This window comes from Ceratotherium simum, chromosome 2 (genome assembly GCF_057802395.1).
Source record: "Ceratotherium simum simum isolate JZ-2026a chromosome 2, ASM5780239v1, whole genome shotgun sequence".
Classification (NCBI taxonomy): domain Eukaryota; kingdom Metazoa; phylum Chordata; class Mammalia; order Perissodactyla; family Rhinocerotidae; genus Ceratotherium; species Ceratotherium simum.
In genome coordinates, this window is record NC_141901.1 from 78,077,450 (window position 1) to 78,085,940 (window position 8,491).

Here is an 8,491-nt window from a genome sequence, read left to right on the forward strand (position 1 = left end):
GGGCCTCCGTTTTCTGATGTGGAAAATGAAGAAGCTGGATTAGGTGATTTCTGAGGTCTACCTAACTAGCTATGACTGTATGTCATTCATCTATCTTGAATAGAATACAAGGTCTCTTTCAGGATTCTAGACTGTTGATGTTTAACCTCCATTAGGAAACAATGAGGGAAAAAAGTCTGTTTCCTCCCTCAGCCTGGCGTTCTAGCTTCTCTTAGCCTCTTGACGGGCCCTCAAAAATAAGCTTCTAAAATATACCAGCTCACCCGTACTTTTCATAGGCATGTCCTTCTTTGGTGCCCCAACCCAGGGACTCCACAGTCAGGCGAACTGTTCCTCACTCTGCCAGGGCGTGTGTAGGGCTGACTGAATGGACTTCTGTCTTTTTTTTTTTTTTTTTTAAAGATTTTATTTATTTATTTTTTCCCCCCAAAGCCCCAGTAGATAGTTGTATGTCATAGCTGCACATCCTTCTAGTTGCTGTATGTGGGACTCAGCCTCAGGATGGACGGATAAGTGTTGCCTCGGTGCGCGCCCGGGATCCGAACCCGGGCCACCAGCATCGGAGTGCGCGCACTTAACCACCAAGCCACGGGGCCGGCCCTGGACTTCTGTCTTTGCGTCTGCTTTTTTCAACACCTTCATTATAACTCAAGTCACTTATAAATAACTGATAAACAGTGAAAAAGGGGAGGGGGTCCTAACCAATTTTGTTTTTAAACTACAAGCCACATAACTTTGTCATCATTCTGTGTATAATTCAATTGAAGTTTTGTTGTTGTTGTTTTTTTCTGGCAAAATTAAGTGGCAAATATTCACTCATTCAATCTACATAATAGAATGGTCAACGTGTGTGTTTAGACAGGGAATATGTCATGTAAATCACTCTCTATATGTATTATTACTAGATCCCTAAACTTGAAAAAAAATGTCTGCCACAAATAGCTAATGGTACCAGTCACCTCATTAGTACACTAGATATTGCCTCTCACATTGAGGACATTAGCAGGTTTAGATCGCTAATGACGTTAGCTGTGTGTCTAATGATAGGATTTCTAATGACTTTCAAAGCCCATAAGTTTTCCCCTTCCTTCTGCCCCCCGACTATTTTGATCTTGGGTTACACATCGGCTGAGGGGTGGGAATGAAAGACAGCTCGCTACGGCTCTGCTCCCAGCTGTGCCATTAACCAGCTGTATGACCTGGGACACACCTTCTACCCTTTCTGGACCTAGGTTTCCTCATCTGTAAAGCAAACGACTCGGCCACGGACCATCTCTAAGACACCTTCCGGCACTAACAGTCAAGGATTCTGCCATCCTCGAGCCTGAAGAGGTTAAATGCTGCCAGCTACTGTTGACTCTTGGAACTTCTGTTCACAGGAGGCTGATTCTCAGACACTACCAGCTCTAAAAGCCCTTGGCCCTTGCACTCTACACAGTTCCTCCAGGAAACAAAGACTAAAGCTTTTGCTCAGACTTGGGTTCAAAACCCCAGAGTCAATAAGAACCGCCTCCCATTTCAAGACTAATTCAAGAACTATAGCCCTCCCCAGGGTAGGGGGTCATGTTTCCTGTGTGTTTGCTCTGGCACCCAATGTTTGCTTATCTTCTGCTCAGTCATTCAGGGTGAACATTCCATTTTTTTTTCCCTCTTCAGATTCCAGCCAGTGAAGCCTGTGGGCCCCTATGAAAACTTTCCTTATGGGCATTTTTCATCTCCATTCTCTTTTTAGAGAAGTTTCCAGGAAGGAATGTGATAAAATTTCATAGAATACAGCCAAATGGGGTGGTATTTAGTTATCCAGGAGTGGCCTCTACAAGCTCCCAGGCCAGAGAAACTGCAGCCCCTGATCATATGGACTGAGGGTTGGCTCTGGCCTTGGCAAACCCCACGCTGTCCCTGACTAGCTCTGGGAGTACGTGGTTCCCTTCTGTGCCCTTTCCTCCTGTCTGCCATGGGTATAAAACACCTTTCAATAGATACCAGGTTGAAAAGTCACTAGAAAATAACATACCTTATATTGTACTCTACTACTCATCAAAGGAAATCTTTATAAAGCATTTAAATGGAATCTTATTTCTGGACTTGGATAAAGTTTATTTTTAACTTCTCTCATAAGCTCTTTACTCTTCTTTTCCTATGCTTATTCTTTCTTCCTTTTCTCTCCGTCCACATCCGAACTGATAGATGGGGGATGATTTTTGGATTATCTTGGGTCTTCTGTAACTTTCTTTGCTGCTAAAGTAACTGAATGAGATCATGCCCCGTTTGAAAGGCTACCCGGCAGCCACTATAATTATTTGTTACAGGTTGGCAGGTAAATAGAGGAGGCATCTTTTGGGGGCCATGCAACGAAGCCTTCCAAGAGAAGGCTCATGTGGGGAAGAGGAATGTGATGGGCCAAAACCAGAAGCACAGAGTCTGCCATAGGGCATCTCCTTTGCCTCTCCCTTTTCTGCTGGACCCAGTGCAGGCACATGTGGTGCTTGGGAAAGGCCTTTCTGGAAGGACGAACCACAAGAATGCAGTCCTGCGTGTTGCCTCCTGAGCCAATCAGGGCAGAGATGATTGGCCCCACACAAATGTGCAGATTGGTTCTGCTGCTTAACAGCTCATATCTGGAAATAGATACTCCCGTCCTTGCCAGACTAGGGATCGGAACGGATTTGACCGTTTGGAATTTCACATCCATGAGTGGGCACCACAGGTGGACAGTGTGTCCAGCTTTGCCCCGCTGGTACCTTGTTCCTGCCCCGTCTATTCCGATTCCTCCCACAAACTGGTATTTTGTCCTGAGTCTTAGGGCACAAGGGAGCAAACAAACAGATGGAATACATTAGCTGCATCTCTTCTTGGGCCCTTTGCTGATATTAGTTAAAGCTGCTTTGCTCTTGACTTGGAAGTAGTTTTGACTCCACTTGAAAAGTAACATTTGCAAAGGGAATGCAAACCAACGCTTTGTCATGATTGCTCGTGTTCAGGGCATTTGAGATTTGAGTTCCTGGCTGAGTGAACGAGGCCTCTAAAAGCATGTCGTATTGAGCTGTGGCTGCAAAGATGCTGATCAGAAATGAAGGCTGCTGCCCCTTTCTCCCCTCTCCTCACTCCGACATACCTTTCTACACAAATCCCAACAGGAGACTGCTGGTTTTCCTCATTGGATACATCTGGAGGTGAATTTTGGCTATCTGTGGACTCATTAAGGCATTTACAAAGCCATTTAAAGAAATTTGAGGGTTGTGAGGGCGAGATTAAGAAAATATGTGTATGACACGCAAAACTTCAAGCCAGCAGAGCTGGTCTCAGCAGCAGCAGCCAGGGCCTGAACTTGTTCAAAGATAATGTGAAGTATCTGCTGAAATTCAGTGACATGACTGCGTCTCACCAGCATAATGGTGAATACAGTGAGCCAGACACAAGAGCATGCGCAAGGTGATTCTTTCCATAAAAACTACATAAACGGGCAAACCTAATCTACTCCGTTGAGAAGTCAAGAGAGTGGTTCCCCTTGGTGTGGGGATGAGTGGTGTCTGGAAAGGAGCAGGAGAGGGACTTTTGGGAACTGATAAGGTTCTGTTTCTTGGTTAAGGTGCTGGTTATAGGGGTGTGTTCAGTTTGTGAAAATTAACTCAGCTGTATACTTATAATATATGCACTTTTCTGTATGTATATTATATTTCAATAAAAAATAATTTACTGAGAGGCAGTTGTATGTACAGTGATCTGGAACAATCTCCAAGGTATATAGTTAAATGAGAAATGCAAGAAACAGAACAGTATGTAGAATTTGCTATTATTTGTATAAAAAAATATATGTAGGCACACATAATTGTACGTGCATAGAACATCTGTGGAAGGATACTGGGAAGAGTGGTTGCCCCTGGGTGCGTGGAGACAGAGGTGGGAGGAGAACGTGCTTTTTACTCTATGTCCTTTTGTGCCTTTTGAATTTTGTATCACGTGCTTGCGTATTTTATTCAATAAAATTATTCATTAAAATATTAATTAAAGAAGACATTATGCTAAGTGAATAAGGCACAGACGGACAAAGACTGTGTGATTCCACTTCTATGAGGTACCTGGAGTAGTCAAATTCATAGAGACAGAAAATAGAATGGTGGTTGCCAGGGGCTGGAAGGAGGAGATGGGGAGTTTTTGTTTAATGGGTGCAGAGTTTCAGTTTGGGAAGACGAAGAAAGTTCTGGAGATGGATGGCGGCGGTAGTCACACAACAACGTGAATGTACTTAATGCCACTGAACTGTAGACTTAAAGAATGGTTAAAATGGTAAATTTTATGTTATGTATATTTTGCCACAATAAAAAAATTAAAAATGTATTAATTAAGGCTAAACCGTCATTTTAAGATTAAGATAAATTTATATGTGCTGGCTCTGTCATTTGCAATCTGTGGACCTGAGGAAGTTACTTAACCTCCCTGAGTCTCCATTTCTTTGTTTCCTCATCTGTAAAGTGGGTCAGTATTAGTACCTATCTTATGGGGTTGTAGTAAAATTAAATGAAAGAATATATATAAAAAGCTTAGAATAGTCCTTAGAACATAAGTACTTAAGAAGTGTTAATAATAATTATTATTATTTTTGCAGAATTCTGTGTATAATACCATTCCATTTATATTTTCTGGAAAGAATCTATAGAGGTGTGTGGTGTATGTGTGCACCTAATGTGCTCACTTGTGCATCCATCATGTATGTATCAAAGAGCTGTTCTGTGCCAGACATTGTGCTAAGGGTTGGGTAGACAGCGGTGAACATGGAGTGTCAGGGTAGAGAATGGCAATGGCCATGGGATTCCTATATAAATAGAGAGGTCCCAGAAGACCTCTCTGAGTAGGTGGCAATTCTGAGCAGACAGAAACAGAATACTGAAGGAGCCAGCCGTGCAAAGACTAGAAGAGCTTTCCTGACAAAGGAAGTAGAATGCTGTGAGATCCCAAGTTTGAAGACCTCTTTGGGTAAGGAGGAGAGTCTTGTGAGAGGAGGTTGGAATGTACATAGAAAATTCTAGAAAGATGGGGAAGAAACTGTTAAGAGTGGTTTCTGCTGGGGAGTGGGACTCAGGGAGGTGAGAGGAGGGGGTTGTGGAGTGGAGAAAAGGAATTTTACTTCTCACCTCATTCCATTCTACACTGTTTGAATTATTTGCCATGAGCATGTATTTTATTATTAGGGGAAAAAAAGCTGGTTAATAAAAAATTGAAGAATTTTAATGATTAATAGTAAGGAATCTAATAACCTTTCCTTCTTTCAAGAATCACCTCGTCTCAACTCTCCAGTTACTTTCATGAAGCAAGAGAGTAATGTAATTTATTTCTGCTCATTGGTCTGGAAATAGGACAGGCATTGCCTTCCCCTCCTATCTATTCAGCCATCTCTCTTTTTGAGCTGGTAATAATTTTTTCAACTCCCTTCAGTGAAACCCTTGAATTATCTCTTCCACTAGGACTATTTTTACTTTTTTTTTAAAAGGCCTTTCAAATTCATGTAGGATTCTTACTTTGTGGTCACTGCAGTGACAGACACACACGGAGGCAGGTGCTCGGCCTCTCCAATTGGAGTAGGAGGGGAGAGGGGATGGTGACTGAGGGGCTGAGGCAGAGGGAAGAAATAAAGCACTGTGCCAGTGAAACGAATTCCAGAGGCTCCACGGGGCTGTGTGCTTCCCTTCTCTGGATCTCCGCCGGGTGCCCAGTGCCCTGTCTAAGTTGGGTAGGAGTGAGTTTCCCTGTACGGTGAATGTTCTGGAAAGTCAGAGAGAGGTTCACCTTGTCCAGATAGAATTCTAGTAGTGGTAAGACCACTTACACTCAAACCTTTGAGTCAAGACAACTGAGGATGTGTTCTAGGACGGATCTCAAAACCAGCTCCAAGGCAGCGTGGGTGGGGGTTTTGATCTGGTAGTTTCCTGGCATTTTCAATCCTCTAAAGTGAGCTGGAGTCACAAAGTGGGAAACAGAGCATCTGATCCCTTCTTGGCCTCCTGCCTCGCTGATAATTTCACTGCCTGCGTGGCAGCAAGAGAAATAAGGTGAATAACACCATTTGGAAACTTGTACCGGGCTATTTGCATGCCCAACTATGACCTAAATGTCTCTTCTGGGGCCCCTCTGTTTATTTCCTGGACATTTGATACCTGTTTCCAACCTGGAAGAAGTACTTTAGTTGAAACTTTATCTTTGGCATCTGGCCAGATGTGACACTTGGGTTTCTTCTCCTCCAGGCCTTGGCACTGCCCCACTATGTGTCCTAAGTCCTCCTCGTCCAGACAACTCCACCCACCGCAGGCGACATTTTCCTCTCAGGTTTCACCCACACAGTCTTATTCCAGGAAGACTTCATCTCTCCCCCATCACTCTGCGTTTAGAAAACTCACTCTTTGCAAACAATGAGCAATAACATTAATAATAAGCTAGTATTTTTTGAGTGCTTATTATGTGTCAGGCAGTATTCTAAGTACTTAACGTGGATTAACTCATTGAATCTTCATCATGACTCTCTGAAGTAGGTGTGGTTATTGTCCCTGTTTACGGATGAGGAAACTGAGGCACGGAGAGGATGTCTTCCACAGCTTTCCTGTCGGCCGGGGGAGTTTGCTCTCTGAGCAAGCCAGCCATTCTCTGAGCATGAGATGGCCCCTGCCAAAGGGGCCTGGCTCCTGGTGAATAATCTCTTCTTGATCTCCTTAACTCCTCCTCTACTTTTCCATCCTGAGCAAAAAATGTGTCCCCGGATTCTTCCTGCCAGCTCCATCTGTGAAGCATGTGGGCCGTTGTTTGAATAAGAATGACTAAAGGGGAAAGCGGTTTTATGAACTTTAGACTGTGAACTCAAGGAAGAGAGTGAGTCAGGCCTCCACATTCCTGAAATACTTTCAGGAGGCTCAGTGACCTCAGACAATAAGAACCTGAGGCAGAGCTCTCCAGACGTCCTTGGGAGGCCCCCCACAAGGAAGAACGTGAGTGCAGACGCTCTGCACCTGGTTCCTGTGTACGCTGTGTGGGCTTGAAGGAAATTACTAGGCACAGCAGCCCGGGACTGCCAAGGGTGCCTCCTCACTTTTGCCCAGGCTGTTCCCTCTGCTAGAATGTCTTTCCCTAAGTCCTTGTCAGCTTGTCCTCCAAGGCTCAGCTGACCTATTGCCTCCTCTGGCTGCCCCAGGCAGAAGCAGAGGCTCCGTGGTCTGGCTCCACAGGGCTGTGTGCTTGTCTCTCTTACCCCCAAACTCCTGTCCCCTAGAGAAAATTGCTTTCAATGTGTCTGCCCAATACACCTGTTAGGCCTACTGAGGTTGGCAGCAGCTCCAAGGTTGAGGAAAATGTCCTGTCCTGGGAGGTGGGTGATGTGGATTCTAGCCACATTTCCGGCCCTGGCTATGCCATGTAACCTCCCAAACCTCATGTGCCTTGTAAATTAAAATGATTTGTTCTGATCTGCCTCTCCCATGGGTGGTGACCTCCTGAAGTACAGGGACCTCTAATCCTGGGCACTGTTCTCCGTGAGAAATAGGCACATATCTATTAAGTTTAAATAATCACGGACAGATCTTGCTCCTTGGCTTGTACCTCCATCCATCCCTTTCCTTACCAAGTTTAACTCCATAGCTGGTATGGTGGACAACCATCCACAAAGAGAAAGTGTCAGCCACTAAGTCAAGAAAAGGTGATTTATCATGTGTGCGTTGCAGAGACAGAGCAAACCAGAGGCTGCACGAGGCTGAGTTCTGGCGCCACACAGGTGAATCGTGGAGAATGACTCTCAAGACGAGCCTCATGTTACCACAGGAATCCTTCCAAGATCCTTGAGCAGAGGAGTGAAAGATTGTACTTGGGGCCCATTCTGTGGATGGAAAAGCTGAGAGAGCAGATTCACAGGCATGAGAATTCTCCGATAGGCGCACCACTTTCCAAAAGGAACAATAAGTGAAGGATGGAATGAGGGTGTGAAACTAACTAGGCTGTGAGTTATCGGCCTAAAGGCCAAGATTTGGACGCCCCAGTCCCCTGTCCTCTTGGGAAACGTGCTTTCAACTGTTGGCCCAGTACACTCATACAAGTTGTTGAGATTGGCAACAGCACAAAAGCCAAGGAAAAAGCCCTGCCCTCGAGGTGGGAGATGTGGGTTCTAGTTCCATCTCTGACACTAACGAAGTCAGTGGCCTTGGCCATGTCACATAACCTCCCTTGACCTGTGGCATGAAGAAGCTGGGCTGGTGACGAGGTTAGCTGAGGTTTTATGGCTCCTGCCACTTCTCTCGCTCTCCTGTGTCATCTCCACAAACGTTTCTCCAGTGACCAACCTGTCACTTGCCCCAGCCTCTACTTGTACATGTAACAGGGCGGTCACCCAGTAGTTCCACCCTCCACGAGAGGGAGGAGGGAGTGTGGGTAAATGCAGGTACGTATGGCACACATTTAAAGAGGCAAATGGGATTTTTATTACCTAATGAGTTTAAAATCTGTTTGCAGGCTGGAC